Genomic DNA, 19,197 nt, shown 5'->3' on the forward strand with positions numbered 1-19,197 from the left:
TTAGAAGATGTCAAGCAAATTTTTGGATGAATAAGAAGGCTAAATATAATCATCTGCAGTTATTTCTGAACACTAGAAGAGCCAGGCAAACTTCATTGCACAGCAGAAAACCTCTTTGAAACGTGGTGGATTTTCACCACCATGACCAAACTGATCTGGGTGGTCTGTGCTGCCTCCTGGGTGATGGCAGTGTCTGAGCCCCAGGTGCTGCTGAGGGCCATGTCTGGGTCCATGGTCCTGCTGCAGCTGGGGTCTGTGCTGATGTCCATGACCTGGATTGCTGGGGGAGGAAGGAGGTCATGGCCTGTGAGTTGTCCCACCCTAATATCCCCCTCAACTATGAAGTGTTAGAGCATGAGAAGGGGAGGAACCTAGGACAACATAGGAAGTCCTGGAAGGTGGGGGGTGGGGGCTGGTGAAAGCCTATTGTGGATGGTGTGACAGATGACAGAGGCCTCCAGCCAGACGGATGACTCATGGCAGTGAACACTCGCAAATGAAGGGTGAAAGGACTAAAGGGTGAAATGTGTGTATGACTCACCTGGCCACATCAGAGCTTCCACAATGAGGTCACAATGAAATACCTTTTTTTTTCTTTTTCACAATGAAATACCTTTTTTCTTTTTTCCTTCTTTCTTGTTCTGGTTTGTTTTGCTTTGCTTGTTTTGGATATTGGTTTTCCTTTTAAATTTTATTTAATTTTGGGTAGTTGAAGGGCAGAGGGTTGTTGTGGCATCAGGGGAATGGGGAGAAGGGTGGTATCTGGATGCATGATGTGGAAAACACAAAGAACCAATAAAAATCAATAAAAAAAACCAGGTTGGGTTTATTATACACTTTCATTACTGTGGACAAGAAGAAAGAAATTGGGATTGCCCTGTGCCTGGAAAGTCAAAATGATGCCGTAGGAAGAGCAGTGCCCCAGATCTCAGAAGACCTGGTCTAATTCTGCCTTTACTCACTCCAACTCACTCAGAGACAAAGACTTACTGGAGTTCAGGTGTGGAATTGGACAAGTGAGATAAAAGAGGTTAAGTGTTTTCTTTTCAGAAGGCTCTTTCAATTCCAACATTCTTTCCATGGTCCTAGGCCCCTACTCTCTCATAAGCCAAAATCATGGTATAGTCCCATTCTTCTGTCCTAAAACTCAGGGCTGATAACTCTCAGGGTATAAGTATTGTGTCAGGCACAAATATATTACTGTGCCAAATGCCTGAGAGAATCAGTTAGTAAAGGGAATGTTGACAGCTTTGTAGGTTCTAATCTACATTTTGTTAACTCCATTGATTTTAGACCCATAAAGCATTCTTGTCATCATGGGGACCACAGAGCAGAGAGAAGCTCAATGCTTTATCTAGACAACCAGGAGGATGAAGAGTAGAGTCCCACTGTCCCCTTCAAAAGTCTGTTTCCGATGACCTAGAACCCACATTGCATCCTACCTCAAAAGGTTTCCAATTCCCCATCATGCCACTATGAAGAATTAGGACTACTAGGGCACATTTAAGGTCCAAGCCACAGAAAAGATACCAGAATTAATTAGGAAGACATAGTCCCCATAGTTTTGAGCAGACTAAAGACTGTGTCTATATTAAGCAGTTAAAAAGAATGTGTTCTTATATGGAAATGTGTGGTTTATTCAGAAAAATAGATGTGGACCTTAGTTTAAATGAAAAAGAAATGTCCCAGGAATAGACATGTTTTTGCAACCAATATTACCATTTATTGAAAATCCACTCATTTCATAATCCTCTTTATATACAAGGCACTTATTTGAGGATTGGGTATTCCTTCAGTGTTTCTTACAACTCTGGCTACTCAATAGGTAGAACATATAAAAGACATATTAAATGTATCACTGGGGTCTTAATTCTGTGTTCACAAAGAACATTCATATCTTCTGAGTATCTACTACAGCAAATTGCTTTTTGAAATATAGTTACTCATACTCATATACATTCAGAGAGCATAAAATTTAGTGGTGTATAATCTAATCACATAGCATTATTGTAATGCTAAGTCATTCCACATCCCAAAGAGAAATCTAAGAACCATTAGCTATGACCTTTGATCTTTCACAGACTATTCCCCAGCTCTATTCATGCACTCAAACCTTTTTTTTTAATGTGCAGGTTTTGAACATTTCATGTAAATGTGGTTTGTTTCACTTAGCATAGTTTGAAGGTTGAACTGTGTTGAAAATGAGTCAGTCCTTCATGTGTTCAATATTGCTAAATAATACTGTATTCTGTGGATATACTCCATTTGTGCTGATGGATGTTTCATTTTCCATATTTTGTTTGCTATGCCTCACATTGCTATGAGAATTCCTGAGCATGTTTTTTGTGTGAACATATGCTTGGTTATATATTCACAAGTGGAGAGGTTGCATCATAAGGCAAGTGTGCTTAACACTTGAAAGAACTGCCAAACTCCTTTCCAAAGAGATTGTACTTTTTCACATTCTAACCCGCAATGAACAAAGCTTTCAGTTTTTCTTCATGCCAGACAGCACTTGGATTGTGGGTTTTTCATATCTGTTGCCAGTACTCTTTTGGTTGGTTAGTTATAATAATTCTGTATGTGAAACTATTGTATCAGACAGATATGAAATATAAAGCAAATCTTTAAAAAGATAATGTTATGAGATAAGCATGCTTTTACCATAAGAATTTACTCTTCTTGTATATTAAAATAATATAATATATAATCTAACAATATGTAATGTTCATAAAAAGGCACAGGCAGCCCAATGATTAAAAATTACCCTATCTAATACCATCTAAGTAGATATTTATAGTAAATATCAATATCTAAACAAAAAAGCAGAATTAATATATCACAGAAATCCTCCTACCAATAAGATTTGGGAAGTTTTAAAGAGTAACAACTTCCAGTTGGATATAGTGTGGTAATAGAAGTAATTTTTACAGCACATGGGTATGTTTTAGAGTTGATTCATCTTTCTATTGGCCTTGTTTCTTTCTGATTGAAAGAGGAAAAAGCAGGTTATTTCTTCCATGAGTAAAGTACCAGTTTGGACCAACATTGACTTGCCATGTGAATTTGATGGAAATGTTAGTCTTGTACTACTCATGAGCAAACTGAAGGTTACAGGGGGTGTTTAACTTTTTCAATGACGCAGAGGTCATCAACAGTTAACACTACTCATACTCATTATCAAGATGTCTTGATTCTAGCCTCTCTGTTTTCCGCCCTCCAGAGATGCCAGCACGGGAGTTGAGTGACTCGGCTCTTTGCTGCTGTCTTCCTCTTGCTCTTTCAGCATCACTGTCTCTGCATTTGATTTGCTTGGGAAATTTTCATGGAAATAATATTCTAATGTTATGAACATGCCCTTTGTTCTTCTGGGTGTCAGTCACCATGGTGATTAGATGAAAGCAATTAATACCTGCAGGTCTTGAGATGAAACACTGTTTCTTCTCTTGTCATGAGAACAGCAGTCATATTTGCTTAATGGCTCATCAAATTCTACTGGGACTTTTTCTTAACTCGGTCACCTTGAAATAACTGCTTCCAAGTCCAATTACATTCACAGCTACTAGGGATTATGATTTTAACATATCATTTTGAGAGATACTACTCCACTCATCACCCTAAACTTGACATTTTTGTTACAATTGGAATATGATTGGCTGAGAACAACCCCTGAGGGGCAACATCGAGGGTGAAAATCACATAGTCCTTCAGCAACTGTCATAAGGAGTTATTTTTTTTATCATCTCTTTCAAAACATGGATGCATTTTCATGATAGTGTGGTTATTCTGGTGTCTAAAGTCCATGAGATGGTATTTTCTACACGTTCTGTGTGATGTGTTACAATGTAGGGAGAATGTCAACTGATCCAGTCAGTCTGTCAGGCTGATGACTCTGTGACACGTCCTATGACAGTGAGAGAATGACTGACATCAGAAGCACAGTTTTTAGCAGGAGCAGCAGCTTTAAGAACTAGCTTCTGTGAATCACCACTGCGGCTGCAGTTTTCTCAGAGCTAGATAAGCCCTGACATGGAAAATGTGCTGCTATAGGAAGTGTACATTCAGACAGGATGTATTAGACACGTAGTCACTATCAGTTTAAGAGGAAAAAAAACTTCACAATAACTATACTTGTGTTGACTTTTTTCTGCCTTTAAAAAATCTTATCCATTGGGGGGAGGGCACGGGAGGAGGGGAGGGAAAGGGAGAGGGACCTGGAACTGACTTGTGAAGTAACCTTGTTTCTTATCTAAATTTAAACTGAAAAATAAATTTAAAAAAATCTTATCCAAAACCCCTCTTTGCCTTTAAATTAAGTTTAATTTGATACCTTTATGTGAACTATGTATACATAATCTAATTCATTTTTAAACGCAAACATATTTAGTGTCATGTTTAGAATTTAGCTTGTCTAGTACTCATTGTTCTAGGGAGAATACATCTTTGTAATAAAGTACATTAAAACATGTTAAGTTCTAAATTTGGACTTTAAATAATGACATCCATGGTTTTTAAATTTAGCTAAGAATGCTGTTTGGACATAGTGAGTGACAGCTATGATGGCACAGTCTGTGCAGCCTTCTGCAGTGGCCTCCTGTCACCTCTCTGGATCTAGAAAGATCGTGAATGACAAAAGATAAGAATTTGTCCTTTAAAAATATTTTAATTAGATATGTGTGTGGGTTTGTTCATATGAGTGTCGTGCTTTGGGTGCCCAAAAGACGGCATTGGATAGCCTGGATCTGGGCTCAGTGCAGCTCTGAGTCACATGATGTAGGTTCTGGGAGTAGAACTTTGGTCCTCTGCAAGAGCAGTTATATATCGTATAATCCTTGAGCCATGTATTTTAAGCCCTAACGTTTAGGTCTTTTGGCTCATGTACATGAGTTTTTTTAAAAGATCACTAAAATCACAACAAATTGCACACACACACACACACACACACACACACACACACACATACACAGGCAAAGCTAGGCCATATGGCTTAATGAAGATAAGCAATGGAAAATAGCAGTTGCTTTGTTGAAGAACTAAATAAAAGTCTTCGGTTTACTCTGCAAAGGTGATTCCTATCAAAAAGCCATGTTCATCATTCGTTCCTCAAAAGTCCCTTTAAAAATGATTCATAGCAGACAGAGTGGCATACCCCGCAGCATGGGAGCAGAAGCGCAACATTTGAAGCAAGCTTGGAATGCATAGTTTTCAGTTATGTGCAGAAAAAATAATCTCAAAAAGCCAAGGGTCGGCTTGAGCTCAGTGACCACATAGTGACTGGCCATCTTGAGTTGCTCTGGGACACACTGAAAATCTTTCCCAAACAGACAAGCTTCATATGAACAGGCTAGTAGTGTTATCATGGTAGGGATGGAGTGTCTGGTCTTAAAATATAATGTTATGCTAATTATCAAAAACTCTAAAAGTTCAGCCTTCTAAAATTTTCACTCAGGGTTCAAAAAAAGGAACTACAAACAAGCAAGGGAACTAAAGTCTGAGGGAAAAGGAATTGACACACACACAAGTGCTCCTCTGTATGCTCTTCTTTTTTTCTCTTTCTTGATGTTCTGTTTCTCTGTTTCTATCTCTCTGTTTCTTTGTCTCTCCAATTCTGTTTCTTTTTCTCTCTAACTCTCCCCAGTTTGGAGGTACCAGTATGTATATGTCTGCAACAGTAATTCTTTTTATAATACAATGTGAGACTTGAGTTTCTCAGGGTCAGCAGGGCAGATAAGATTTCCACACAGAGCAATAAACTAAAACTGCTAGGAGAAACTTTCAGCATCAATTACTTAGGGTTGTAGGTCTAAGAGAGGTTCTGAGTTTAATTTGCACAAGAAACAAAACCTGGCACCTTCCAGTGCTCTGGCCTCAGTGGCAGCACAGGTCTTCAGGAAAGTTTACTTTTTCCTAAGGATGAGCAAATGAGCTGATTGCCTTTGTCTTTATCTTCTCAGGGGAAACAGGAGGGAGCAGTAAGTCTCTGAGCTAAAATATTGAGTTAGTAAAACAAGAAGTTTGAGAATCTTTCAGTGCTGGGTTAGTTTAGGTTATCACTTCTCTATCTGCCAGTGAGGTAAAGCCAAGGGCATGCTTATATTTTCTATCCATCTAAGGAGCTATGAATCAACAACTTTGAACGTGTAGTAATTCTATGTCCTTGGATATCTGGGAATGTCTTAGATGGGATGCTTTTGCCTGGGCCCTAAACACTGACAAATGCCTGTCAATAAGGATAACTGCAGGAAGGCAGATGTCTGTAATTACAATGGAGAGGGGAACAAGGACCTGACAGTGGGAAACAGGCCTCACACATAGCTAAGGAACATAATCAGTAAACTAGGACCTGCTAATGGAGAACAGGTATTCACACACAGCTAGGGAGTGTAATCAGTGAAACTCCAAATGCATGGCAGAAATTTGTTCCCAGTAAATGATCAGATGGTGCTGAACTGTGGGAAGTAAATTCCAAGTTTGTTATAGAAAGGAATAAGCTACAGGAAGAATCTACAGAAAGACACAGCCAATTTATTGATGAGTTTATAATGCCAGGTACAACTTTTGTACCGGTTTCATCCATCAAAAGAGTTCTTGATTCTTCTAGGTTATCTCATTATGCGAAGGTTGTATAATTACTGTGTGATCTTGTGCCTTCTAGCAGTTAATACAGCATTAAACTGAATCCAAAGTCACCACTGAGGTAGAATTCATCAGTCTTATTTTCCTCCATATTTGTGTCATGTTGCTTTCTATGTGTTGATGTAGTCAATTATTACTTCTATCAATCAGTGGTTCTAAAAGGAAGGCCTAGAATCTTCTTGAATGTTCCATGGGCAGCTGTAATGTATATTTTGCAAGAAAGAAAAAAATCTTTAAGAAACTGATCAACCTGAAGTTCATGGTACAAAGAAATCTTTGGCCTGATTCCTTCCTGAAATATGTTCGGTTCTTTGGATGGCCTAGTCCAGGGGGAAAAAGAAGATACTTGGAGGACATGGTTGTAAAGAGAAGCTTTTTCTTTGAGAGGATGCCTTCCCGCCAGCCTGGTTCTAGAGCCGCATCAGTCCCAAATAAACACACAGGAGGCTATATTAATTATAAAGCTGTTGGCCTTTGCTTGTTTCTTACTGTCTAGCTCTGACTTAAGTAATTACCCCGTAATTGTTAATCTAAGTATGTCTCTTACCGGAGAAGTTTCTGGGCTTCCTACCCCATGGCGTTACATCTCGACTCCTGTGTTTCTCCTTCCCAGAATCCTCCTGGATTCCTAGCCCCACCTATCTAGATTCCTATTGGCCAGACAGTGCTTTATTGACATATACACAGGACTTCCCCAACACATGGTCCTTGGTGTAATATCCCCTAAAAATCATGGAATGTTGGTGACTATCCAGCAACTGGAATGCATCTCACAAGTGACCTAAATTCTAAAACTGTTACCTTGTTCTTGTATGAGACAGCTCATTTTTCCTTGATACAAACCTTTTCATCATTGTTATTAACTTTGAGGCTTAAATGCAAAAAATAGAAACAACAACTTGATGAGGAGGTTCTGCTTCAGTTTGCCAGTTCCTGGGGTAACTAGCCTCCTGGTAGTGCTGTCTCTGCTTCTTTCGCCTTTGACCTCTCACCTTCTCCCTCTTGCCTCTGCTGGAGAGTGTCTTTCGAAAGCAGACAATGCTCAGGTACTTGTTCCTTCTCTCAGGAGTCCTGAGGTTGAACTTGGCCTCTTCAGAACCTTAATGAATGCTCTCGTGTTTCAAGAAATGAATATTTTAACTTTCTACCAGATCTTTATGTGAATTTTAAACATCTCTAGACTACATGACATTCCTTTAAATGTCTTTGCCAGAATGAGTATAATTCTATTGTTTTTAATCATAAGTAAGAAATGCCTCTCTTCTTTCTGATTTGTTTGCAAATTGTCCTTTATTCAATTTTGGACTCTACATGACTCTGTCGTTCTATTCTCATTTGTAAACTATATGTATTATAAAAAGAAATCACTGATCTCCCGTTTTCAATTTCCTCCGTTGTCTGTGTCCCAGACTCTGGGTTCCAGTTGTTTGCTGAGCATCGCCCTTGTCTCCACCACTATTATCTGACACTCTTCTCGCCTCCCTTCCTCCCTTCCTCCCTCCCCCTTCTCCTGTCATCACTCTGTTGCTTCTACTGTTGCCCTAGTTCCCCAGACACTGAGCTGAAAATAAGTTTCCATGTTTCAGCTCATGTGGATCCTCATCCAGTATCTCGCAGGATTGCTTCTCATGGATTTTCCCATTTAAAAAGATGTTCAAGCATATGTATTAATCAGGACATGGGTTTGGTGCTTATAATAAAGCCTTCAAATAACAGTGGCTAAAACACTGTAAACTTAGCTTTCCCTTCCAGACAAACTAGTGAATGGATCAGGGACATGCAGTGACGTGACTGTGTCACCAGTGAGGTTCCTCCTTTCTTGTCGAATCATCTGCCGTGCAGAATCTCTGTCCACCTTGTGATTAATGACTCACTTCCATAGATTCAGTCCAGCTTGCAAAGAGGAAGAAACAGACCGCTTTCCTTTCTTTCAGAGTCTAATCTAGAAATCACTTAGAACTCAGACTTATGGCAACAGTCTTTGGGGATGACCACAGCTAACAACACAGGAGGCAGAGTTATAGTCTTTGTCTGTGTCCAATGTTCTAGTTCTCTAGAGGAATGGGGGATAACTTCACAGGGGACTTGTGTGTCATCTCTTCGTTATTCTAATTTTTCTATCTCCACCTTTTGGTGGGTTTTATTGTCCATTACTGAGATTACATCTGGAAACTTTTTGCTTATGCATCTACCCATTTCTTCTTTTAAGGGAAAACATTAAAATTTGTTCAACTTTGCCAGTCGCCTAAAACATGAAAATATCTTTAAAGATTCTTTTAAGTAATAAGCTAATCTCTCTATTCTCAACCCCTTCTAAAAGTTTTTCCTTTCATTAATGCATTTATTCATGACCAAGAATGTGTTCCATGACTCCTGCGTGTCACGTACAGTGTCACTTATTTTCCTAAGCTAATTCTTTGGGTTGTGGATGGAAAGCATAGCCATAGATGCACATACATTTTTATCATGATAATTTCTCTCTGATGGTTTTTTCCACCACTGTCATGCTTGAGAAGTTGAATGCATCTTAAGAACAGCTCTTTAAAGCCAGCCAACACAGTTGGGGTCGTTAATTTGTCTTTCACTACTCAGTGGTCTTTATCAAATGCATTTCAACTTTCATATTTTGGTGTATCACACAATTATTTGCTATAAAAACCAAACAAAACTGGAAAAAATACTAATGAAAAAGTTATAATTTGACTTAGCACCTCATGAAAATTGTAAAACAGTGAAATGCAAGCTTAGATAAAACTTATCTTGTGTCTAGTTTATTATTTGTTCCAAAATAACTTATTGCAATCCCTAATCCTACAACTTGAGTATCTTTATAGCAGGGCACACCTATGACTGATACAATCTTTCTAAATTTCCATCTACAATTCTAGGCTTTATGAGATAGAAACTTATATCACCAACTTGTCACAATATAACCAACTTGTCACAATTTTCATAGTAAAGAGAAAATATGTGTTCATTATTTTGCTAACCCTACAGACAAAAATTTCCCTAAATCTTATCTACTAATGATTTAAATATTTATTAAATGAGATTCAGATCTTTACTGGCAAAAGAAAAATAAGTTATACAGGAAGTTAGTTGTGTGAAGGAATAGCATCAGAAGGGAAGATAAACACTTAACACTTAGAACAGATGCTTTTAGAAATTTTATTGTATTCATATATGAAGTGGTTGCTGTTGTGCCATTTCTAGCCTAGTGGACCAGTCCTCCCTAACAGCAAATGGCCATGCAGTTTTCTAACCTTGGTTGGAAGAGTCACAGACCAGGACACCTGTGGTATCCATAACATTTCATGTATCCATCTTTCTATTGGCCTTCTGCTTATGAGTTCATTTGAAATAAAACAGTTTGAAAGGCACTAGAAAGGATGGTAGTCGGCCAGATGGTGGCGGTACATGCCTTTAATCCCACCATTCAGGAGTCAGAGGCAGGCAGATCTCTGTGAGTTCGAGGCTGGCCTGGTCTACAAGAGCTAGATCCAGGACAGCCTCCAAAGCCACAGAGAAACCCTGTCTCGAACGCCCCCCCCCAAAAAGTATAAAGGATGGTAGTCAAGATCTTTGACAGCTCACAATTCTGAAGGAATCTGTTTCTAGCATGATGTATTTCTGCTGATATACTCACATTTTGACCCACACTTTCCTTGCAAGGCATGCAAGCCATCCTGGTGAGGTCACTTGCTCTTTTTGTCTTTTGCATCTTAGTTATCAAAGTATTTTCAAACTTGGAAGTAAATGTAATTCCAGAAGAGACAGTGTAGAGGGGATTAGACCTTGTATGGTATCGATATTGTGAAAATTATTCATTACATGTCAAAGTTCAGGAAAAGCATGTTAGAATACTATCTTAGTCACTGTTACAGTGCCTTTAAGAGACATCATCACCAAGGTAACTTCTGAAAGAAACCATTGAGTTGGGTGCTGACCTGCAGTTTTCAGAGGATGAGTGTGGGAGTCTCTGCAAACACCATGGCCAGCAAAGTATCAATGCATGTCAGACAAGAAGGAAGTCCCATTCAGCATGACTCAGTAGCTGGTGCTGGTTCAAACTTCAAGAGTCTGGCACCAGTTGCTTATTTCAGGCATGTCTAAGCACAACACAATTAAAAAGAAATGTTTCCTGGTCATAATTAACGAAATCCTATAGGTACAGCAAAGCTTAAGACATGATGACATTGAAAAGCTTTGTGAAGTGCTTGTGACCTCTTCCATAAAGATATGCTTTATTGATGAACCTCACATTACATCTTAAGCATCAGGGAGAGGAGCCACTATGGTATCATACAGACAGAGCAAAGGTCACCAGGCTATTAACCACCTCTGCTCCAAGCCCTCTAGACATATGTCTCTCCCTTTGAAGAGACAACCCTGCATATCTAGCATTTCTGGTTTCCCTGAGTTTATCTGTGAGCACAAGGGCATTGTGGCTCCTACAGGTAAGTTCATGGCAATCATAGTAGGGAGCATGATAGCAGGCATTATGCTGGAGCAGTAGCTGAGAATTCACATCCTGATCCACAACTTGGAGACAAGATGCCATGGCCTGCCTTGGGTTTTTGAGACTTGAATGCCCACCCACATTGACACACCTCTTCCTACAAGGCCATGCCTCCAAAAAAATGCTTTTGCCAACTAGGGACCAATCATTAAGGTAACTGAGCCTATGAAATCATTCTCACTCAAACAACCACAAACACATACTTATATTTATTTCGTTTTGCATTTATCTTTAAGTGTTTAACATCTATACGATTATTAGCATATGTTAGTCTAGTCTAGTAATTTTTATAGTTTATAAAATAAAAGCATGTAAGGTATTCTAGTTTTCTTTCTGTTGCTATGACAAATACCATGACCCGAATCAACTTAGGGGAAAATAGTTTATTTAACTTATATATTATACTTCACTATAAAGTTTGTCAACACAGGTATTCTAATAGAAATTTGGAGCAGAAATCATGAATGAACATTGTTTGTTCTTTTTCTTTCATTCGTATGTTTACATAGCTTTTTATACAGTCTAGGACCATCTGCCCTGGGACAACGCTGTCCACAGTGAGTGTCCATGTTAATTAACAATCAAGGCAATCCCCCACAGACAAATTCACAGGCCACTCCAATCTGGAAATTCCCTCAATTGAGAATCCCCCCTCTTGGATGACTCTGGGTCATGGCAATACATATTTTGTAGCATGTCAATAATACAAAAGTTATAGGTATATCCCACTTTACTTGAAACTTTTCCAGGAATTTCTGTAATTTTGTGCAAAAAATGTTTAGGATGACTAGAGATTCATTCAGTCTCACCTTTAACTGTATTTATATTTATCATATCTGTAAATCTTAATTTTGATATATGAAGAGTCAAATTAATGTATTTAAAACTATTATCAAATTCCATTAAACAAGTAATTTGTATTTAACTTTAGTCAAAAAGAAGTCTGGAAGGAAAATGATTGCTCTATTCTTATTTCAATTTTTTGTTTTGATGTGGACAGAAGTAAGCAAAAAATTATAATATTAAAACTAAACTTAATTTTATCCAGGGAATGGTGGTGTGCACCTTTAACCCCAGCACTGAAGAGGGGGAGGCAGAAGCAAATGGGTCTCTGGGTTTGAGGCCAGTCTGGTCTATAGAGTAAGTTTCAGGACAGCCAGGGCTACACAGAAAAACCCTGGCTCAAACAACAGCAACAACAAAACAAACAAACAAAAAGAAACAATCCTAAATTTAATTCTAGGAAGAACATAAAAGTATACATATTTTAATCACCATTTTAAAAATGGAAATAGTAATGCATGGTTTTATTAACTGACTTCATAGTTAATTTGTATTTGCAAGATCTGCTGGATCTATGCCAAGGAACTTATGCAAATGGTTAAAAAAGTAGGGCTATCATTTTTTTATTTTTTATTTTTAATAATGTATATAGATATTATAGTTTATAAATGTTCTAGTTTACCAATTTTGTCTTCTTGTTACTTCCCATATGACTATTTCATCATTTATTTTTTCATTTCCTCTTTTCACTTCCTTGTATTTGGCATACAAATCTAAGACTCTGCTGAAGGGAAATGTCCCTGAGTGACTGGAACAGTAAGAAACCATATGAGAAGTTAGGTATAAGAAGAAGGATAAAAATGTCCTCTTTTGACTTGTAAGAGTCTCACAAGGTAATAAAAATACGCAGTCAGGCAGCTGGGAGTCTCAAAAGAACCTCACACAAATTGATGCTCAACAAACTATTTATTGTGTTCCTTCTACAATCTGTGAAATATTGTGCTAGAGATAAGACAAATGAGCCACTGTTCATGGCCTTGAAAGGCGTTAAAAAAACAAAAACAACATGAGAAGGAAGGCGGTCACTGAGAAAAATTTATAATGCGCTGGATAAGTGCAGTTAGATGTAATTAATGTTCTACCTAGTCTGAAAGAGATGTGAAAGGATTCTGGTAAGGGACACTCAAGTTTGACCTAGAATAGACGAATAGGGGTGAGAGAAAATTGAGGGTAAAGAGCCTCAGCTACGGAAGCAAATATAAATCTATTGCCTGGTTATAACATTAGAGTTTTACCATCGGTATATATTGGGCTTGAGTGAAAAGCAAGGAGAAAGATAGGATAGCGTTAATTCCTGCAGGACAACTTATACCAAGTAAAGAGTGTTGGGCTTGCTTTAGTAGTAACAGGAAGTTTGGAAAGAATCAACCATGAGCAGATTTACTTTGAAAAGATCCCACCCAAAATGCAGGTGAAGAATGAACCTTAAGGAAGCAAGCATGCATGTATACAGTCCGGGAGATTGTTGAAACAGTTTAGAAAGGGTGAATTTCACACTGAACTGGGACAAGAGTGGGCAAAACACCTTATTGCTTTGAGTGGCTAAAAGTGGCCCGTGTGAACACTGACAAGTCATATCCCTACGACTTTCCACCCTGTTTGTATCTGATGCTTAACCCACAAGCCAGGGGCCAATCTATGAAGAGAAAAAGTATATGTAATTACTTTTCATAACCCAGATGAAGATGGCTTGATTCCTTCTCTGTGGTTCTCATATCTCTGCTGGGCACCTGGATACAATGTGTCAGTCTCTGTTACATTTCCAGATACAATGGGTTACATACAATCTGTTATATTTCTGGCTGCTGTGGAGTAATACCTAACAGAAACAATAGTTTAAGAAAAGTCAGACTTATTTGGGTTAGATGGATACAGTTTATCATAGCAAGAAGCACAGGGAGCTAAAGGCATAGTTTCTTTTATTTTTCTTATAGCAAATATAATTGTTTTTCTTTACTTTTTTCCAGATTTTTAAATTTTAAATTAGAAACAAGATTGTTTTACATGTCAATCCCAGTTCCCTCTCCCTCTCCTCCTCCCCTGCCTCCACTAACCTCCTATCCCATCCCCTTTCTGCTCCCCTGCAAGGGTAAGGCCTTCCAGGCACAGTTTTGTACATGTTGATAAAGAAGAGTTAGCGAAAACACTGAGCTGAACTCTGGAATCCAGTTGCAGGGAGGGAGGAGTGATGAGCAAAGAGGTCAAGACCAGGTTGGAGAAACCCACAGAAACAGCTGACCTGAGCAAGGGGGAGCTCATGGACCCAAAACTGATAGCTGAGAAACCAATATTGGACTGTTCTAGACCCCCTGAATGTGAATGTCAGTTTGGAGGTCTGGTTAATCTATGGGGCCCCTGGTAGTGGATCAGTATTTATCCCTAGCACACGAATGGAATTTGGGAACCCATTCCACATAGAGGGATACTCTCTCAGCCTAGATACATGGGGGAGAGCCTAGGCCCTAACCTAAATGATATGACAGACTTTGATGATTCCCCTGGAAGGCCTCATCCTCCAGTAGCAGAAAGGGGATGGGATAGGGGACCAATGGGGGTCAGGGGAGGAGGGAAGGGAGAGGGAACTGGGATGGACATGTAAAACAAGCTTGTTTCTAATTTAAATTTTATAAAAGGGAGGGTAAAAGAGGAGTTAGCAGGTGGACCTGAGCTAGCCTATAAATCCTAAAGCCCACTCCCAATTAATGTCCTCCCTCCAGCTAGGCGTCACTTCCTACAGATTCCACAGCCAGCACCACCTCCAACCAGAGATCAAAAGTTCAGAGGCATGAACCTGTAGGAGACATTTGGTATCCACTCCAAAATGAGCTACATGAGGTTATGTTCTAAATGTGAGATGCATATCCACAATTTCTCATAAAATATAATAATGTTAAGTGTTTGTTTATATGACCTTTCTGTAGTTGAGTGCAAAACTGTTTGCTCTCAAATGTTGTGTCTAAGAGATTGGTTTTTTTTCTCAGCTAGCCTTTGATCAGTGTTGATGCCGTAATGACTCCCTGCATTTTGTAGCTGATAATCTTAGGTACATCTGGTGTTGGGAGTGAAATCCCTTTGAATATTCAACACACAATGTCATCATTAGCTCAGAGGTTCTGCTTTTCCAAGGAAGCCAGGAAAATAGTGTTTATTAGTTTAACACTGTTTTAAAAGCATAGTCAAAATATTCACATTTCATCATTAATGTCATTATCCTTCTTTTTGATTCTTCAAAGTTTTTCTTCTCTTCCCTCCTTTTTTCCCATTTTCAGGAAAGCAAGTTTTTCAGCTTCGCCCTTCACCTGTCTTAGAAAAAACAGCATATTTTAATCAGAGATTTGTAAGTATATTTTTTAATTTTTCTCCATTTACGAAATTAGATACTGATTTAGGGAAAGAAATAGCTCCTTTGTTTGACCAAATATAGCTACACAATATGAATGGGTATGAAAATTTGAAAAATGTAGCACTCTTCAAAAACAGCAACAAAATGTTATAAAAACAAACAAACAAAAAAATCCACCAATTAAAAATCCTTCACCACTTGTATGAACAACTGTGAATGTTGAATTTATTCTTCAGCCATTTCCTCTTTCCCGATGTCATTTTCATTGTGTTCTTCTCCTATGTGTATCTGTGTCCACACGTTTTATGAGACTGGCATGTTACGTGTTGCCCTAATGAGGCACCTTGTGTCTACATATTTTAGAAAGTTTATAACACAAGGAAGAAGGAAGAGAAAAAGAAAGGTCATGAGTACAAGAAAGCGAAGCATGTTTATTCAATGAAAAGTCATGAGGTTTGCATTTCCCATACATACGAATTTTAGAAAAGTTTTTAAAAGCTCATGTTGCATCTCACATAGCTAAGACCTGTTTGGTTTCAACACATTCCTTAAATGCCTATTACTGTGTCATAATAATTGCATGTAGTGGGTCAGTTCGGGATCTGGCAATCTGACAGACCCATCCTATTCTACTTAGTCAAGAGTTTAAGGTAAACAAACCTTTTGACAGATATGCTACTAGGTAAATTTAGAGGAACCAGTAAGAGAAAAAACAAATAGAAATGTGTCCTACAAATGTCATCTGTAATGAAAAACCAGTGGTGGGTGGATATATACTAAATTCAAGAGTGTGGCTCTAGGGACCATGGTGTAAAGAGAGATCAGGAAAGCAAGACCACTAGCTAAGGTTCTTACTAGCTGGAAAATCTGGACAGCACACGTCTGGATTTCACAGCTGTAATATCTGTATCTGTATTTGATAGTTGTTGACCTGAAATGATCGTTGCTTGAGATTTTTTTATGATCCAGGGAAATCCTCAAATCACTGTTACTTAGTAGTTATTACTCATTTTATCTTGGCTAATCTATGACCGATACAATAATCTTACCATTTACGGGGTAGCTAATAAAACCAGTCAATGGGAACTTTACATATTTTAACTTGCCTCATCAGAAAAGATATAGTAAATTGTTTAATTAAAAGGGTGTATTCAACTTTTAAACATTCTGTAGTGGTGTGATCTGTTTCCAAGCTACGTAACATTACTTTTTGGTTCTTGTTTGTTTTGTTTTTCGAGACAGGGTTTCTCTGTATTGTTTTGGAGGTTGTCCTGGAACTCCCTCTGTAGACCAGGCTGGTCTCAAACTCACAGAGATCTGCCTGCCTCTGCCTCCTGAGTACTGGAATTAAAGATGCACGCCCGGTCTACTTTTTGGTTCTAATCCACTTATTAATTTTCTAATCTTGGGCAAATTGCCTGAACTCTCTGATGATGTTTAATTTTGATAGTACAATGCATACTACAGTGTTTCTTTCACAACTTGTAATGGAAACTAAATGAAATGGTGAAGCAGTACTACATAGAAATGAAATATGTCTGCATTGCTATCATATTTCCCCATCTCTTCTATGTCTTTTTGTAAATTTTGAGCTTTTATTCATTGATGACTTCTTTAGTAAACATCCATAAACTCTTTTATGAGTTCCCTTGGTCTCTGTGGAATCTTCGAGAAAACATTCAGGATGGATTTTTGGCCACTGTTCCTAGTGCTTTCAGGAAACATCTTAGACCCTTGAACTGCAGAGTGATCTGTGGTCCAGATTTTGAGAAACATGCCTTCTCCTTTCATGGTGATTCTCAAACACTGTGGTCATTAGTATTAAAGAAAATGTTTTGGTTTGGGTTTTAAGCAGTAGGTGCTCCCAGATCTCTTGCTCCTGAAATATCCTGATTTAGCAGATAGAGTAGCAGTTTAGATTTAAAAAAATTCTTCTATGTTTGAATTACATCCTCCCTTTGTCCCCAGCTTTAGAGACAGGAAGTTGTGTACATGGCTGACCTGTGTGGGTGACAGAATATACTTATGTTTGACAACTCTGCATTAAGTGGAAGGAGTTGAAAGACTTGTGTTGAGATGTCTAATAAGAGCCAGGTGTGATCCTTGTTAGACGGCAGAGTTTTCCAGGCAGAAAGGACTGTGGATTCCTTCTAGTTTATATCTCTTACCACAGAGGAGGAAAGTAAGGAACTTAGTGCTTTGCCCAGTGTCACAGGAGAAGAGAGAAACTGAAAAACATATTTCTGCCCCCAACTCCACTCTATCCCTATTATACCAGGCTGACTCTGCCTGTGCCATTTCAGAAACTGCTAACACCCATGAAACCAGTTTCTCTGGTGCTGAACCGAGCTTCTGGGCAGCCTTGCAGTGAACAAATAGAAAGTACTCACTTAGCAGGTGGCCTCCAAGGCCCACGAGAGGGAGGCTGTTTGTCTCTTGTCCACTTCCACTGTTGCCCTCCTGCCTCTTACGCTTTTCTCAAACTCCACAGTTGTGCTCTTTGTTAAGAAAGAAAATCCAGGAGAAAGACCAGGTTTCTTTTCTTCTTTTCCCTTTTTTTATTTTTAAATTTAAATTAGAAACAAGCTGGCTTCACATGTCAATTCCAGCTCCCTCTCCCTCCCCTCCTCCCCCGTTCCCACCACCTCCAGCCTCCCACCCAATCCCCACTCCACTTTCCACGGGGGATCTCCAAAGTCTGTCATATCATCCTAGGCCCTCCCTCATGTGTCCAAGCTGAGAGAGTATCCCTCTGTGTGGGATGGACTGCCAAAGTCCATTTGTATGCCAGGGATAAATACTGATCCACTACCTGAGGCCCCATGGATTTCCTAGGCCTCCTCACTGACACCCAAATTTAGGGGGTCTGGATCAGTCCCATGCTGGCCTCTCAGCCATCAGTCTGGAGTCCATGAACTCCCCCTTGTTCAGGTCAGCTGTTTCTCTGGGTTTCACCAGCCTGGTCTTGACCCCTTTGTTCATCACTCCTTCCTCTCTGAAACTAGGTTCCAGGAGTTCAGTTCAGTGTTTAGCTATGGGTAATACCAGCTTTATAGAGAGATATGAATATCTCTTGGATGAGAGGAAGTCGCCAGCTAGCTTGTCCTGTGTTTCCTCAGCATTAATGGGTTGTTTACATTGACCCCCACATGCATCACCACACTCAATCTTGTCAACCTTGGGAGGTTTTGTTTTGTGAATTCCAAAGAAATGGAAGCAGGGGCTTAGACAGTGTCTGTGCTCACCTAAAGTTTTATGGAAGAAACAGAAGCATCAAGATCAGATGACAAACCATTGCAAAGCCTACGGACCTCACGTTTTGTCGCTGATTCTATTTAGCTCTGCCACATATAATTCTGTGGAAACAGGTCAATTTTAAGTACGAATGTTTGAGCTTTTATGAATTGTTAAGTAGGACATGTGAGCTGCCTGGTAAATTATTCTCACCTCTCACTTAGACTCATGCAGTGTTCTCTAAACTCTTACATTTTACATACGTGTGCAGGTAGGGATATATGTGGAGGGCAGAGGACAGTCTTGAGCATTGTTCCTAGGTAACTGTCCACATTTTCTTTGAACTGTCTCGGAACTCACCAGCAATCTCCAGGGATCACCTCTCTCTAACTCACCAGCTCTGGGATTTCAAGTCTGTGCCACCATGCCTTGCATTTTTTTTTTCACCTGGGATTTGGAGATTCAACTCACATTCTGATACTGAGTGTGCTGAGTCATCTAACAAGTATTTTACTGATGAATTATCTGTTCAGATCCTGTAAACTTATTTCTTTACATGCAGTATGTATTGTGTGTGTGTCTTATATGTGTGTTCATTTGTGTTGAGATGTCTAATAAGAGC

At 39.0% G+C, this 19,197-nt stretch overlaps 1 protein-coding gene across 5 annotated transcripts in view; it reads left to right on the forward strand.

Moving 5' to 3' along the window:
* Positions 1 to 19,197, forward strand: part of Pkib (cAMP-dependent protein kinase inhibitor beta) — a 96,758-nt gene that overhangs the window by 41,948 nt on the left and 35,613 nt on the right. For 3 of the 5 annotated variants that reach the window (XM_040728193.1, XM_013115769.3, XM_040728194.1), the window contains exon 3: positions 15,268 to 15,335. The exons of the other annotated variants lie outside the window; for them this stretch is intronic. The gene's annotated coding sequence lies outside the window, so the exon portion shown is untranslated. The remainder of the gene's footprint in view (positions 1 to 15,267; positions 15,336 to 19,197) is intronic. 5 annotated transcript variants of the gene reach the window in all.

The sequence above is a fragment of the Mesocricetus auratus genome, unplaced genomic scaffold (assembly GCF_017639785.1).
Source record: "Mesocricetus auratus isolate SY011 unplaced genomic scaffold, BCM_Maur_2.0 Super-Scaffold_100018, whole genome shotgun sequence".
NCBI lineage: Eukaryota > Metazoa > Chordata > Mammalia > Rodentia > Cricetidae > Mesocricetus > Mesocricetus auratus.